The 16153-nt window shown below is 36.3% G+C and overlaps 1 protein-coding gene and 1 long non-coding RNA gene across 21 annotated transcripts in view; one reads left to right on the top strand and one right to left on the bottom strand.

Moving 5' to 3' along the window:
• The window catches only part of DYM (dymeclin), a 359439-nt gene that overhangs the window by 188737 nt on the left and 154549 nt on the right, over positions 1 to 16153 (top strand). The window lies entirely within an intron of this gene.
• LOC138915297 (uncharacterized) lies at positions 1962 to 15749 on the bottom strand. Of its 2 annotated transcripts, none has more exons than XR_011421056.1 (2): positions 15593 to 15749; positions 1962 to 2163 (listed from the first exon to the last, which is right to left on the bottom strand). It is a non-coding gene; the product is annotated as an uncharacterized lncRNA (long non-coding RNA). The 2 variants fall into 2 exon arrangements; XR_011421057.1 differs by lacking the exon at positions 1962 to 2163 and adding an exon at positions 15058 to 15308.

The following is a 16153-nucleotide window of genomic DNA, read 5'->3' as shown; positions in this document are numbered from 1 at the left end:
TATAGAATTTTATCTGTTAAAAGATAGAATGTAGATTCTTATAGAGAAAGTCTGTTTTATTAATTATAAAGCATATGTCTCAGGCTACCAAACCAAGTATACTGAGTGTTTTGAATTAAATATTTAGTGTTTCATTGACTATTTCCTCTCACTTCCATTAAGACCTGTAGAAATAATTCTTCTCTAATATGCCTTTTGTTTATTTTGGGCCAATACACAGATTGATGTGGAATGAGCCATTGCTGTAGTACTTAGGGTGTGGTAAGCTTTTCCATAACTTATCTGACTTCAATATAGTGCATTTTGGGTGAGATGTTAAGTTTCTGTCATAGCAGGAAATGCTGGGTTTTGTTCGCAGATGTCTGATAGTAGTACTGTTTTGAGATTAGTAAGAAATTTTTGATGATGGCATGTAATAAGAAACTTTAAAAGTGTGCAGAGTTTATAAAGTGGTTGATATTAAAGGTTTTTACAAAGACAAATGGTCTGGGCTTGAACAGGACATATAGAACTGAGCTTGGAATCTATAACCTAATTTTCTTCTTCTGTTGAATACAGTTGGTATATTTCACTAACATTGGCTAATGTTTCACCATAAGTGATTTTAATTTTTAATTTTTTAGAACAGTTAAAAATTGTTTTATTATGTATGGAAAATTCTCTTTTTTAATGTTTAGTTCTTTGAGTTGACACAAACGTATAGTGCTGTAACTGCCGCCACAATCAAGATAGAGAAAAGTTTAATCTCCCTAAAGATTCTCTGCAACCCTTCTATCCACCCAAGCCCCTTTCTGTTCCTATAGTTCTTTCTCTTACAGATTGTGATATAAGTGAAATCATACAGTATAGACTTTTGAGTCTGGAGATGTATCCATGTGGTTGTGCATATCATTCCTTTTTATTACTGAGTAGTATTCTGTTGTATAGATACCACTGTTTATTTATCCATTTACCCATTGAAGAACATTTGGATTGTTTTCATTTGGGGGCAGTTATGCATGAAACTGCTGTAAATATTTGTATAGAGAATTTTGTGGGAACATAAGCTTTCACTTCTCTTGGGGTAAATGCCTAGGAGTGGTGTTTTGGGGTCATATGGTAAGTGTATGTTTAACTTTGTAAGAAACTACCAAACTTTTCCAAAGTTACTGTACCATTTTGCATTGCATAATAGCAATGCATTAGAGTTCCAGTTACTCTGCATCCTTACCAACAATGAGTATTATCTTTTTGTAAGAGCCATTGTAATAGACATGTAATGGTATCTCATTGTGCTTTTAAGTTTCATTTCTCTAATAAATAGTAATGATGAACATCTTTTCGTGTGTTCTTTTGCCATCCATATAACTCCTTTGATGAAATGTCTATTCACAACTTTTGTTTTTTTTATGTTGGGTTATTTGGTTTTTTTTACTTTTGACTTCTGAGAGTTCTTTATATATTTTGAATACAAGTCCTTTTACAAGTATGTGTTTGTGAAGATATATCTACCAGTCAATGGCTTGTCTTTTAATAGCATCTTTCAAAGAGCAGAAATTTATTTTGATGAAGTCCAATTTATCAGTTTTTTCTTTTATGAATCATACTTTGGATATCTACGTAAGAACTCTTTGCCTAACCCAAGGACACAAAAATATTCTCCTATGTTTTCTTCTAGAAGTTATTTTATAGTTTCAGGTTTTACCTTTAGGTCTATAAATTCACTTTGAGTTAATTTTTGTGTATGGTACAAAGTATGAATCAATGTTCATTTTCTGCATATGGACCTTTCATTATTCCAGCAACATTTTTCAAAAAGATTATCCTTTCTCCATTGAATTTGGCAATTGTGGCACACTGGCAGTTGATTTTTTTTTAAAGAATTTGTGGAGATGAGCCTTTCACCAACAGTCTCCCTCGTATTTACCACCCATGGATAAAAGAGAAATTTAATAAAAGAAAAATGACAAAATTGGCAAGCATTTGAACTCCTTGTCTCCTTTTTTTGAGAGATTGACTTAATCATCAAATGTACAGGGACACCGTGAAAACCTTCCCTTCCAGTTGTTCTGCTGAGCTTCAGCCTTGTAACTTGAAGAGGACACAAGCATCCTTGTCCCTTCTCCCTTCCTTTCTCCTCCAGATTTCTGCTCTGTTGGTGGTCTGTCCTGTGATGATTACCATCTGAAATACAGAAGCCAAAACTGCTAATTATTAAAGCCATGTTTTTACCTTTATAAATTGATTTAATGTTGAAATGATGGATTATAAACATCGAAGCAGGGGCTAGCCCCGTGGTCGAGTGGTTAAGTTCGCGCGCTCCGCTGCAGGCGGCCCAGTGTTTCGTTGGTTCGAATCCTGGGCGCGGACATGGCACTGCTCATCAAACCACGCTGAGGCAGCGTCCCACATACCACAACTAGAAGGACCCACAACGAAGAATATACAACTGTGTACTGGAGGGACTTTGGGGAGAAAAAGGAAAAAATAAAATCTTTAAAAAAAAAAAAATAATAAAATAAACATCGAAGCATTTTTTTAAGTGAAAAATTAGGCTGAAAACAGCCAGAATCACCTGGATTTATAGTAAGTCAGCACCTATACACAGTTTGAAGTGTGAAGGAAAAATTGTTCTCCTTTCTGGAGGATAAAAATTTGTGCAGCAGATTTTGAATATACTTCATATATGAGTCTTCCCATTTTAGAAAAGATTAGGGATCTTTGTTCCTTTATTTATATTGTTCTAAGTTATATCACATGTTCTTGGAAACTACTGAAGTACTCTAAGAGGGCATCAAGAATACTTAAAATCCATGATTTGAATGTGAAGGTAGTTTGGAGGAACGTTTTTGGAAAAATCTGCTTTGTTCTTAACGAGTACCACGAAATCAGAGATTATATTTTTAGTTATTCTTCATCTTCATCTTCCAGGTCTCAGCCTAGCTGTCACTTCCTCTAAGACCCTTTTTTCCCATCTTCCCGCTTAGGTTTGGATCTCCACCGCCCTTTACCCCACCCACTGCCATGTATTCATGGCATTTTTAGTGTTATGCTGTGCTATAATTAATTGACTCTTCACTTCTCTTCCCACTAGGCCAGACGTTTTGGGGCTGGCTGAGTAGGGACACAGATAATAGGCAGGTAAACAGATGAAGCAGGGGATTTGAGATAAGTGCAAATGAAGACCAGATGAGGTGATAGTGACAGGGAGCTTCTTTAAATTGGCTGGTCAGAGAAATCTTCTTTAAGGAGGTAGGAGATATCTTGCAGGTAATTTGTTTCTAATGATGGCGTAATTATTCTTCTGTAATATAAATTAGAATGGATTCAAAGTTACTCTGTAAATATCCCTTTAATTCTCTTGCATGCCAGTATGCTTTCTGCAGTGGGAAGGAAAAGAGAGCAAGAAGAGCCAGGTCCTTGGAAGCTGTACACAGGAGTGTGCTAAGAGAGTGATGCATCTGTCAGTATTCTAGTAGCAGGAAAATGGCTGAGAACAGCTAGGTGATCTTTAAGTTTTCTTCCTGTTTTGAGTACCCCATATTAAGTGATGATGAAATTGAAACAAGCAGAAAGGGCTGTCCACACTGCTGCTGTTCTCCCCTCAACTGCCAACTGTGTGTCTCCCCATCATCTTATCCACTCGCCCAGCCCCTAGGAGACGAGAGTCCACAGGGAAGGGGTCGTAATGACTGTACCACGTCATAGTCAGGTCATTTCTAATTGAATATACACATCTTGCCCACTGTATTAGTTTCCTAGAGCTGCTGTAACAGATCACCACACACCGGGAGCTTAAAACAACAGAAATTTATCGTCTCACGGTTCTGAAGACCAGAAGTCCAAAATCAAGATGTTGGCAAGGCCATCCTTCCTCGGGAACTTGTAGAGGAGAATCCTTCCTTTCTCTTCTAGCTCCTGGTCTTTGCTGACCGTTCTTGGCACTCCTTGGCTTGTAGGTGCATCATGCCAATCTCTGCTTCTGTCGTCACATGGCCATTTTCTCACTGTGTGTTTCTGTCTGTGTCTCTTCTTAGAAGGATTAAGTGCCCATCCTACTCCAGTATAACCTCATCTTAACTAATTATGTCTCAGCAACCCCATTTACAAATAAGGTGACATCCTGAAGTACCCTGGGGGTTAGACATTAACTTATCTTTCGGGGTGATAAAATTCAACCCTGTAATATCTACTTAATATTTTTCTCTTGATACTTAATTCTTTATAGTCCACAGTACTCTCTTCAGTCCTTATTCTTACACCTTTTAATGTCATAAATTTATTATTTTGTCAATTAGTAAATACAGTCATGCATCACATAATGACGTTTTAGTCAATGACAGACCATATATATGGTGGTGATCCCGTAAGATTAGTACCATAGAGCCTAGGTGTGTAGTAGGCTGTACCATCTAGGTTTGCATCAGTATACTCTGTGATGTTCACACAATGACGAAATCGCCTAATGATGCATTTCCCAGAATATATCCCCATTGTTAAGCGATGCCTGACTGTATATGGAATTATGATATGTCTTAGGTTGTTTTCTTGTCATTTAATTTTTAGTATGTTTATATCTTGAATCTTCAGCTAGATTAAACTGGTTGATGGGTAACCATTGGTTAATTTTCTTATAGATTACATTCCAAGTAGAAATGAGGAGAGTCAAAGAACTAACTGTTTATTCAGATGCTAGATTTAAATAAGCACCTATGACTCTTCCATTATGATATAAGTCCTCCTTGCATACTGTCTTCTCCTTCTCTAAATGGTCATGAAACACCTCGGTCTGTCTTTCTTTCCATAAGTTTTTTACCCCCTTTCTTTCTTGCTCTCTTTCATCCCATCTTGCCCATTTCTTATATCCAACAGTTATAATTTTTGTCTTAAAAAGGATATGAAAAGTCAGAGAAAGACGAACTCTATATGACTCCACTCATAGGTGGAAATTAGTATACTGATAAGGAGATCTGATCGGTGGTTACCAGGGAAAAGGGGGGGTGGGGGGAGGGCACAGAGGGGGAAGTGGTGTACCCACAACATGACTAACAAAAATGTACAACTGAAATCTCACAAGGTTGTAATCTATCATAACATTAATAAAAAAATAAATAAATAAAATAAAAATAAATAAATAAAAGGAAAAAAATGGAAAAAACAAAAAGGATATGAAGGCTTTCATAAGGCACCTAGTTCTAGAAGTTGGTAAATTGTTGCTAATTTTGATCCCAAATAATGTAAAGTAATTCATAGAATGAATCAGGTGATAACAAGTAAGGTCTTGAGAACTATTTCAGGACGGCAGACTCGAGGTTAATCATGTTCTTCCAGTTCCCTGTTTCGTGGAAAGAAAATAGAAAGGTTTTGTTTGATTGGGGAGTAGAAGTCATTAAAATGGTTGAAACTTTTGCACTTCTGCAAAAGTGGACAAATCATGGAGTTCTTGTAAGATTTTTAAAAATCAGCAGTTAAGGCCTTAGAGAGAAATTATGTGTAAGTTCCTGTTGCCAGTGATTTATAGACCTTTGCTCACTCCTAAGGAAGTAATTTTATGTTTATGGTTATGACTCTGAATCCCAGCCCAGCCTCAAATGTGATTGTCAGTGTAGTATAAATGCATAGAAACTCTCATCAACAAGATAACTTGTGGATCGTTGAATGTGGAACATTAATTTTTGTCAGTTTTCCTCTAGTGAATCAATAAATATTGTGCTTTCTTAATGCCAGGCATATTGCTGGGTGCTAGGGAAACAAAAATAAAAATTCAGGATCTGCGTTCAAAGAGGTTATGGTTGAGAGGGAAGATACAAAGACAGTTACGAATACACCTTATGTTTAGTTGTATATTGGCAATAAGCACATTGCACAATGGGAACCTAGAAGGGAAACCACCAAAATGTGCCTAAAGCGACTGGGGAATGCCTCATAGAAGAGTCCCACTTAAACAATGGAGGAGGAGGAGTTTGCCAGAAGGACAAAGAGGTGGAATGAGCATCAGGTGCAAAGACCCAGAGGCAAAAGAAACACGTGTCCTGTCCCTTCCTCCAGGAAAAGGTGTCCTCGTGTGTCTGTCAGTTGCTGTGGCAGCAAGGCTAATACTTCACTTAGGCTGATGAGAGCTGGTGAGACCAAGATCAGGCTTTTCATCTCCGCCCACCTACGCCAGTGAGCTTCAATTTCATGATGACCACATTCCTGTAACAGACAGCACCCGTAATCCTTGCCTGCCAGCTTACAGATGTGGGTTTAGTGTGTGTCACCACACCCATGCGAGTGAAAGAGTGAGGGAGTATGGATGTTTCAGTGTATATCCATGACCACAACTGAAAAATGACTACAAGATGGTCTTCTGGTGATGAGTTATTAGCATAATTTCTGTGTGTGAAGACCTGTTCCTATTTTTTAATGACCTCAATAGATTTTCAACTCTGAGATCGTATACCATTTTACCTTGTGTGTATTTTTTCAGCTCTACTACAGAAAGGCTGTGACGTAAATATTTAATCAGTCTGAGCAGAATTGGCGTTTTTTCGTGGCTCCAGATTATCTGACTTCACTGATCTAATACTTGTGGCATGTATGTTAAAGAATCAAGACTCAGAACCCAGATATTTCAAAAGAATTTTACTATGGCTATGACTCTGTGCCTTTTTGTAAAGGGGGAGTTTGTAAAATATAATAACTTTAGAAGTGAGCAAGTTTTTGATCATAAAATGTGCCGAACATGCTATTTTATACCTATGTATTTGTGAACCATTTCCATTTGTGAACCATAGAAATGTCTTTCCATTACATTCATAGTATTTATACCCCAGATTATTCAATTTAGACAGATGTGTGTGGACTGAGGAACACTTTGAATCTAGTATATAATCATTAATGTCCCCCAAAGACTGCATTTTTTAAAATGTCTCTTAATTTCTCCAGATGATATGTAAATGTAAATTAAAATTTTTCAGGCTGAGTTCTGCGTCTTTGGTAGCTATTTCTGTAATAAGCATGTGCTTTAGGTCTTTTTTTCCTTCCATCAACTCCACCTCCACTGGAACCAATTTGGTGTCTGTGGGAGTCACCATTTTAATGTGTGCTGTCAATCCACCACTTCCCTTGGCTCAAGGAGGAGTAGAATGACATATTGAAATGCTTCTTTTAAAATATAAATTGTAAACAAATCCAATCAAGAAGTTATTTTCAAGTAAATTTTCCTTCCTTATGAAATTTCCATCAGTGTTCCCTTCTTCCTAACACTAAGTTCATGAAAAGAAAGTGTTAGAAAGGAACTTGGAATGAATGTCTACATTTGTGGATTTTTAGACCTTGCTTATTAGACCACAAGTAGGGCAGACAGCAACATGCTATTAACACGTTGAAATACAATTCAAGCCGTATAGCATAACTGTGCGTTGCTGGGAACCAAGCCAGCTCCACATTGCTGCATGACCATATCGGGCATTTGCAGAGCAAATGTCTGTAGTGGAGAGCCACAACAGCGTTCTTTTAAACTAGTTGCATTGTCCAAAGTCAAAAGATTTTTTTTATGCATATGCCATATAAAAAGGAATGCTGGTAATAGATTGACCAATGTTATTCTTAATGACAATGTTATACTTAATGAGTACCATGTAAGTTTTCACTTGCTTAGTCTAATATTTTTAGATATCTGGTACATATGACCCTTACTGTTTACAAAACTTTAAAAACAACAATTATTTTCATGTGCCTGGTGACCTTTACTTTGGTAGTATTTGAAAAATCTGCCTTTAACTGCTTTGTTTTCTATAAAGAGGAGAATGAGATTCTATAAAATTCACTGTGATCAACTCTTCAAAGACAAAGTTGAAGTTCTCAAAAACATTTTTGGAAATAGTTTGTCCCTAAAAGGTGGTGTGATTAATGCTATAGATACTACAAAATGTATGTCTGATTATAATAAATATTATAAAATCAGGAGGCAAGTAATTTGGCAAAGACATGGTAAAATTGCTATCTGAAATATCTGGCTATCTTTTAAGTTTCTAAAAATGTTCACATTTTATAGGTCTTTGTTGATGCATTCGTATCCCAAAATAAGTAGCTAATTCAGGTGCTTATTGGAAGACTTTCAAATCAGAGAATTTGATTAAATTTCCGTATCAATGATTGTATAAATTCTAACTGGTTAAAATGTTTTGTTATGGTGCAAATCTAGGGAATTTTCTTATTTTGAATTTCTTCAGCAACTGAGATAAAACAGATCACAGAAAAGAAGTTTGTATTGTAATGTTATACTGTTGAAGAGGTCGTTTTTATTATTATTATTACAATCTCTAGTACTTTCTAGATCTGGCAGTGGAATATTAGGTCATTTCATCCCTTCTGAGCTAGTACTGGATTGTTCCTTTCGATGTATTTTCCAGTGTTTGGGCCAGTCTGTTAATCCTTCATACAAGAGATTCCCAGGATCTTCATTGCTGGCAGTAGATTTAGCTCCAGGAAAAAGGGCTTCTGCTGCCAGGGAGTTAAATGATTCAAGGGTTGTGCTTCCACCACTCTTGTGTAGTTTCCTGACATTCGTCCCAGATTTTTCTTTGCTTGTTTTCTTGGATATCCTTAGATATCCACATTGTATTGGAAGTTTTATATTGTGTAAAATTGTGTGTGTGTGAGCTATTTTATAAATTTTTGGTTTGCAAAAATCTACTCTGGAAACTTAATGATATTTATTACATATAAATGAGCTAATCAATGAGATTAAAGATAAGAAGCCTTGTATCTGGGGTTGTGTTTTAATGAATGGTGTTTTTTGATGTTACTAACAAAAGGGACTGTTTGTCACCAGTGATTTCCATATTAGTAAATCCAGTGGCCGTTTTTTCTGTCTTATTTCCCCTCTTAGTTTTGACACTGTTAACTACTCTTTCCTCAGAGCAGTCTCTTCTTGGTTTCCTCATCCTCCTGGATTTTTTTCCCCCGGCCATGCCTCAAAATTCAGTGAAGGCTTATCTTCCTCTGTCTAGATTTAACATGATCTTATAATATTATTAAATGTTGGCATTTCTCAAGGCCTCCCCCAGACCGCCTTCTCTTCTCTCTACTCCTTCCGTAGGAGATCTCAGCCATTCTCACCTATGTACAGATGACTCCTAAACATACATATTCAGGCTAGACCTATCCTTGGACCTGTGTGAGGTCAGATACTTTGTTCAATTAGATACTTGATATATCGTCTTTCAGGTTTCTCAGAGTCATCGTAAACTGAACATATCCAAAATGGAAATCTTGCCCTTTCCAGCCCTCCCTGATCCTCTTTCCTGTTCCCTGCTTCAGTGAATGACATCACCTTTTATGAAAGCCAGAAACCTGGGAGTCATTTTTGACACTCCCTTTCTCTCATCCACCATATCGAATTCATTACCAAGTCTTGTCAATAACTCTCTCTCAAATCCATCTGCTTCTCTCCTTTACCCCATGCCTTAGCTCCCTACTCTACTGCAGTAACTTCCTAACAGGTCTGTTACCAACTCTTGCCTGTCAGTCTGCAGCCAGATTGATCCTTTCAAAATGCAGATCTCAGCCTCTTAACGCCTCTGCTTAATACGCTTCAGATGCTTCCCATTGTTCTTAGGATAAAGACAAAACTCTTCTGTAATCTGGCCCCATCTACCTCTCTTTCCCAAGGTTAGCTCATGTCACACTGTTGGCTTTTACTTCTGCATAGGAGACATGTTTCCTTACAGCGCAGATCCTTAGTCTGTGTTGTTCCTTCTGCTTGTAATTCTTATCCTGCTTTATTCATCCTTTAAATCTTGACTGAATCGTCACTTTTTGTTTATTTATTTTGAGAAAGATTAGCCCTGAGCTAACTGCTGCCAATCTTCCTCTTTTTGCTGAGGAAGACTGGCCCTGAGCTAACATCCACGCCCATCTTCCTCTACTTTATACCTGGGACACCTGCCACAGCATGGCTTGCCAAGCGGTGCCATGTCCGCACCCAGGATCAGAACCGGTGAACCCTGGGCCGTCGAAGCAGAACGTGCGCACTTAACCGCTGCACCACCAGGCCGGCCCCATGAATCGTTACTTTTATAGGGAAAACTTCCCTTACCTATCTGATCAGGTGAAGTCTCCCTATTTTTAGTTTTCATTTGTAGCACCCGTTAACTGTTTACATCAGTTTGATTACTTAGTTTGTCCACCCAAGAAAATTAACAACAGTTCCTTAATATAATCTGATATCAAACCCATATTCACATTGTGCCTGATTATCTGAAAAATACCTATTTATCTTGGTTAGTTCAAAAGCATCCAAGCAAGGTCCTCACACCACATTTGATTCATCATGTTTTTTAGGGTTATTTCCATCTAGAGCAGGGTAAGGATTTCTGTAAATAAAGTTTTATTAGAACATAACAATGCCCATTCATTTACATCTTGTCCATGTCTACTTTCTTGCAGCAACTGGAGAGTTAAGTAGTTGTAAGAGAGACAGTATGGCCCACAAACCTAAAGTATTTACTCTCTGGCCCTTTAAGAGAAAAGTTGCTGATCCCTGATCGAAATCTTTTTCTTCTTTCTTTCTTTCTTTTTTTTTTTTAACTCACAACTTTGATTAGTTAATCAACAGGACAGTTGTCTTACGGAATATCCCACGTTCTGGGTTTGTCTGTTCTTCCCTTGTCCTTTAGTTTGTTTCCGTATCACTGATTTCTCCTGTAAACTGAAAGTTGACTCTAAAGAATAGATCATTCAGATTCAATCTTTTTGGCAAAAATACTTCGTAAGTGTTCCTGCATATTTCATGTTGCATAGAATTAGGAGATCCTTAATTGCTAATTATCCTGGAGATACTAAGATAGATCCGTGGATTCAGCTGGTAATAACCTAAACCCTTCATTCTGAGTTTCATCATTGTTCTTTCACGTGATGGTTTCATCCATTGATGATGTTTGACTGAATTAGTTGTTTGATTACAGGCTGCCTAAAGGAAAATTTCAAATTATAACATTGCGTGCTTTTTTTTTAGGTAGAATTCTTTTTTCCATCTAGGTTTAGTTGGAAAGACAGGGTTCGTGCATAATTCTTTCCCTTTAATATTTAATTTTCAGAGGAGAGTGGTGTCCTTCTGACCTTCAGTAGTAACTAATGCATTTTTGGGTTTTGTTTGTTTTATTTTATTATGAATTCCTGGATTTTTCCATATATTCTATGTGTTTCAGTCTCTCGCAGAGTAATTATTCCTTTTAATTTCTGATTGTGCCATCTTTGGGGAGACCTTGTACGTTGTCGCTATGTCCTTTCCGTAGGACCCCGTTCGTCTTTGATCGTTTCCTTGCTCTTAGGCCTCTAGGGTATCTCAGGCTCATCTTGCACATTTCCTGTCTCAGACCTAGAAATAGCTATTCTTCTGGGAAGCTCTGGTTTCTTTTAGTGGGAATGATATTTAGAAACCACAGTCTGGTTGGTAGGTGATAAGGATGCTCATTGTGAAGGAGTTCGTCACTTGTAGGTCTCTTGGGTGCACAAAGCTAGGAAAATATAAGTTCTTGAACAGGAAGAAGTTCATAGTGTTGGTTCTGATTCAGATTTAAGATTATTTAACGTAAATTCTGATTTGATTTTTTGAATTCTGTTAATATATTTTTTTATCTTTATTCCACCATATATTTATGTCTCTATGTGTGTCTATATATACATGTAATTGTTTCAGAATAATATTAGTATTACTAAGTGAGTGAAGGTTAGGATTTTTTTGTCTCTTTGTCCTCAGAGTATATTCCACTGAGTAGGTATGATCAATTCTACATTTTAAAGTTATTCAAAATAATTTTTGTGTATTTTTAGCAGCACTTGATATATAGTTAAGTTCATTTGTTTCAGTTCTCAATTTAAAGGAATTTTTTCTTTTTGACTTAATTTTAGTTTTTGAATATGTATAATTTTAAGCTATACAGACAGAATATAATTTTCTCATCATTGCCCCAAACACAACACATCTAGAATAATGTGTGCACTTATGTTGCCATATTTTAAGAATAACCAGTGGCACATGCCAAGGGTGGGGTGCTGTCACTGGTTCAGGCAATAAGGGAATGTATTGCCTGTGTCTGTAAAGAATTTTAAAACTATAATAGAAATGACTAAAAGTTGGTCTGCTTTTCTCTTATCTCCAGGTCCCAGCAAATCTAAATACTATCACTGAGAAAATATTCTCTGCCCTTCTTACGTTGCTGAGAAGGTTGTTAAACAATGTAAATATTCGAAGGAGAGTAATACGATTGACAGAGAGTTTAGAAACCATAGCCCATGAAAGAGGAAAAAACAAATGTTTGATATCAATCGGAGAAGAAAAAATTAAGAGTTTTACAGTTTCTTCATATGTTAAAGGCTATCATGTAGAGATATGTACATTTGATGATTTTATCAGTTGTCTTACTGCCTTTCAGAAACATTGCCCAACTTACATGTACTAAAGTGTGTGTGAAATGTCAGTATTCCTTTATTTTTGCCGTTCCCATTAGCTTTTTTAAAAAAACATCTTCCAGTTTGATAGCCAAAAATTGGCATTTCATTCTTGTAATTTTGTTTTTTTTAATCACTGGTGAGAGTAAACTGTTTACTGCTTGTATAGTTATGAATTACCAGTGTGTGCACTTTGTTCATTTATCAGTTGTGTTTTTCATCTTTCGCTTATTGATTTCAAAGGCTCTTTACAGACACAAGGAGAAACTGTTCTATTTTATGTTGTAAATGTACATGTCACCTTTTAATTTTATTGATGCTGTTTTTTGATATTTTAAATGTTCACGAAGTCATATCGGCTAATCCTTTTTCTTCTGGCCACCTCTCCCACTTCCCTCTTTTATTCTCCTGGTTCTTTGGTGGACCCTTTTTTTTACATTCAGCTCTAGTTGGTTTGGTATTTAGTTTGATTTGCTGTGTAAGATAAATGTCTGATTTTTCCCCCAGATATGTTACAGGTTTTTCTACAGACAGGTATGAAAAATCCCACCCCCTTCCAAAATGTAAATGTAAGCTTTATCACATACTAGATTGTATTTTTGGGTTTTCTTTGCTATTATATTGACTCAGATGTCTATTATTCTTCCAGTAATACTCACTTTTATTGTTATAGCCTTATGTATTTGAATAGCATAAGGTTAAATTCCTTCTAATTACTCTTCTTTTTCAAAGTCTTCTTGGCTCTTTTACCTATTTCTTCTTCTGCACAGGAGCTCAATTCTCGGACTTCATGAGTCTGGGGCAAAGGGATAATACAAATGGGCTTCAGGGACCCTGTGAAGATCTTGAAACTTTGTATAAAATTTTGTGTGCATATGACTTGGTACATTTTTCTTTAATGGGATCCGTATCTTTTATTGACTGAAAATAGACACTTAAATAAAAGAAATTTAGGAACCACTATAAGAGAGCTACATTGTCAAAATCAAATACTCCTATTGAGATTTTGAATCTGTGGAGGATAGTGGCTTCCTTCATAGTATTTTCTCTTCCCATCCAGAAACATGCTGGTGTCTCTTGATTTATTCAAGGTTTCTTTTATACCCGATAGTAAATTTTTGTAATTTTCTTCATATAGACCCTAAACATTTATTATTAATTTAATTTCTTGATATTTTATATTTACTACTGTGATATTTATATTTACTACTGATATTTCTATTACTACTACCAGCTTTTCCAAAAAAAAAGAAAAATGGGGCTTGGAAAGGGATACACAGAATATTGTAGGTAGTCCATAAAGTTTAACCTGCCCCTGGTAGGCTCAGTTTTTAAAATAAAGTTCTTTAAGCATATAAATAATTAAGAAAATAAGTTAGTGAAAAGTTGCTATGAAAATGTAATTTTATTCTCACAGTACTGAGAAATACTTTGTTAGAAAGCCTGACTCTGGGATCTTTTTTAAGCATCACCCTTTTGCTTGTGGTTTTTAGGCCTTTCATAGACTTCAGTGTTGTTCTAGGACAGAACATTTTCGTACTTTGGTCAAGCATAACCATATCAAATAACATTTCAGAACTATACATTGCATAATCCTGGACATTTTCATATAAGAAGGCACTGAAGAGATTTTGTTTCTTATGAAAATGTAGCTCTTAAGTAACATTGACTGTTTTTTATGGGCTAGCTCCAGACCACATTTGCTTACTTCCCACGCTCTAGTTTTTCTGATGTCCTCAGCTTTAAGTACAGAGGTCAGAATGACCTTTTAGGGCTCTAGATTTGAATCTGATAATCTTAAAATGGATATTATTCAGCATATCAAAAAGACTAGTCCTTTTTTTATTTTTTAGATTAAAAACATTAGTTTTTGATGTTTTAATATCATATTCACTTTTTAGAACCTTTTATCTTGAACTTGCAGACTTGCAAAAATAGTATAAAGATTTCTCATTTACCTTTCACTTAGATTTCCAAAATGTTAATATTTTACATTTGCTGTATCATCGTCTGTTTTTTTGAAACATTTGAGAATAAGTTTATAGACATGATGTATCTTTACCACCGAGAACTTCAGTGTGTATTTCTTAAAAACAAGGGCATTTATCAAAATCAGGAAATTAACATGGAGAAAATACTGTTGTCTAATCTACAGGCACTCGGAGTTTGTCATTTGCCCCACTAATTTCCTTTCTAGAAAAAAAAAATACCTTTACTACCCCTAGTCTGGGATCCGATCCCAGAATCACATATTGCATTTATTGTCCTCCCCCATCTCCTTTCATTCAGAGCAGTCCCTCGGGCTTTCGAAATTGGAAGAATACAGAACAGGTTTTTTTGTAGAATGCCCCTCAGTTTGGATTAGTCTGATGATTGCTCAGGATTAAATTTAAGCTCTGCTGTGATTGTATCAGGAGAAACATGATATCTGCTTTACTGATGATCATATAAACTGCGGTCACTTGTTTAAGGAGGTGGTGGTTCACATTTTTATAGAACACAGTTTTTATGTTTTCTTAAGTCTTTGCTTTCCTTTGGTAGATTGAGTCCTGGAGTCCTTTCCAGAACTCAAAAAGAATATCGATTTAATCATAGATGGTCTGAAATGCGGCACACATGAAATTGCTCTGACAATGATAATAATAATAATTCTTATTATTTTACTTTTTTGTAACATCGCTTCAGAATTTTGGAGTAAAGTTTTTACTTCTGTATTGCGATTTGTGGAATTGAGGCTTCGTGAGATCAAATCCCCACTGTTAGAAAGCTGCCAGTGCTGGGCTACCTCTAGATTTCAGAGTTTTCCGATTCCTAATGGCTGTTCCCTCCACCATGGCATCTTCCCTCTTGCTGTGGTGTTGTTGCCTGTCTTCCAGGAATTGTTTGTAATGCTATAAAGAGAAACTGTCTCACGTCACTTTGTTCTACCAAGGCAAGTTTCATTTGGTTAACCAATGACACCATCATATTTTGAGACTTTTCCCCAACAGTGTATCTTTTTTTTTTCTTTTAAGTATAAGACTTTCTCTTTAAGAGCAGTTTTAGGTTCACAGCAAAATTAAACAGAAAATACAGAGAATTCCCGTATACCCCATGCCTCCTCAGTACACACGGCCTCCCCACTATCAACATCCTGCACCAGAGGTGATGCGTTTGTTACAATTGATGAACCTACCTTGACACAGCATCATCACCCAAAGACCATAGTTTACATTAGGTTTCACTCTTGGTATTGTACATTCTATGGGTTTTGACAAATGGTATCATACAGAACAGTTTCACTGCCCTAAAAATCCTCTGTGCTCTGCCTGTCCATCCCTCCCTCCCCCACTAACCCCTGGCAACCACTGATCTTTGTACTGTCTCCATGGTTTTGCCTATTCTAGAATGGCATAGAGTTGGGATCATATAGTGTGTAGCCTTTTCAGATTGGCTTGTTTCACTTAGTAATATGCATTTAAGATTCCGCCATGTCTTTTCATGACTTGATAGCTCATTTATTTTTAGCACTGAATAATATTCCATTGTCTGGATGTACCACAGTTTATTTATCCCTTCACCTACGTAGGACATTTTGGTTGCTTCTAAGTATTAGCAGTTATATGAGAAAAGCTGCTGTAAACATCCATGTGCAGGTTTTTGTGTGGACGTAAATTTTCAGCTTATTCTGGTAAATATCAAGGACCTTGATTGCAAGATCATGTGGTAAGAGTACGTTTTGTTTTGTAAGAAAACT

Source organism: Equus caballus, chromosome 8, assembly GCF_041296265.1.
Source record: "Equus caballus isolate H_3958 breed thoroughbred chromosome 8, TB-T2T, whole genome shotgun sequence".
NCBI classification, from domain to species: Eukaryota; Metazoa; Chordata; class Mammalia; order Perissodactyla; family Equidae; genus Equus; species Equus caballus.
Note: the sequence above shows the minus strand (reverse complement) of the source record. Positions and strands in the feature narration are given on the sequence as shown.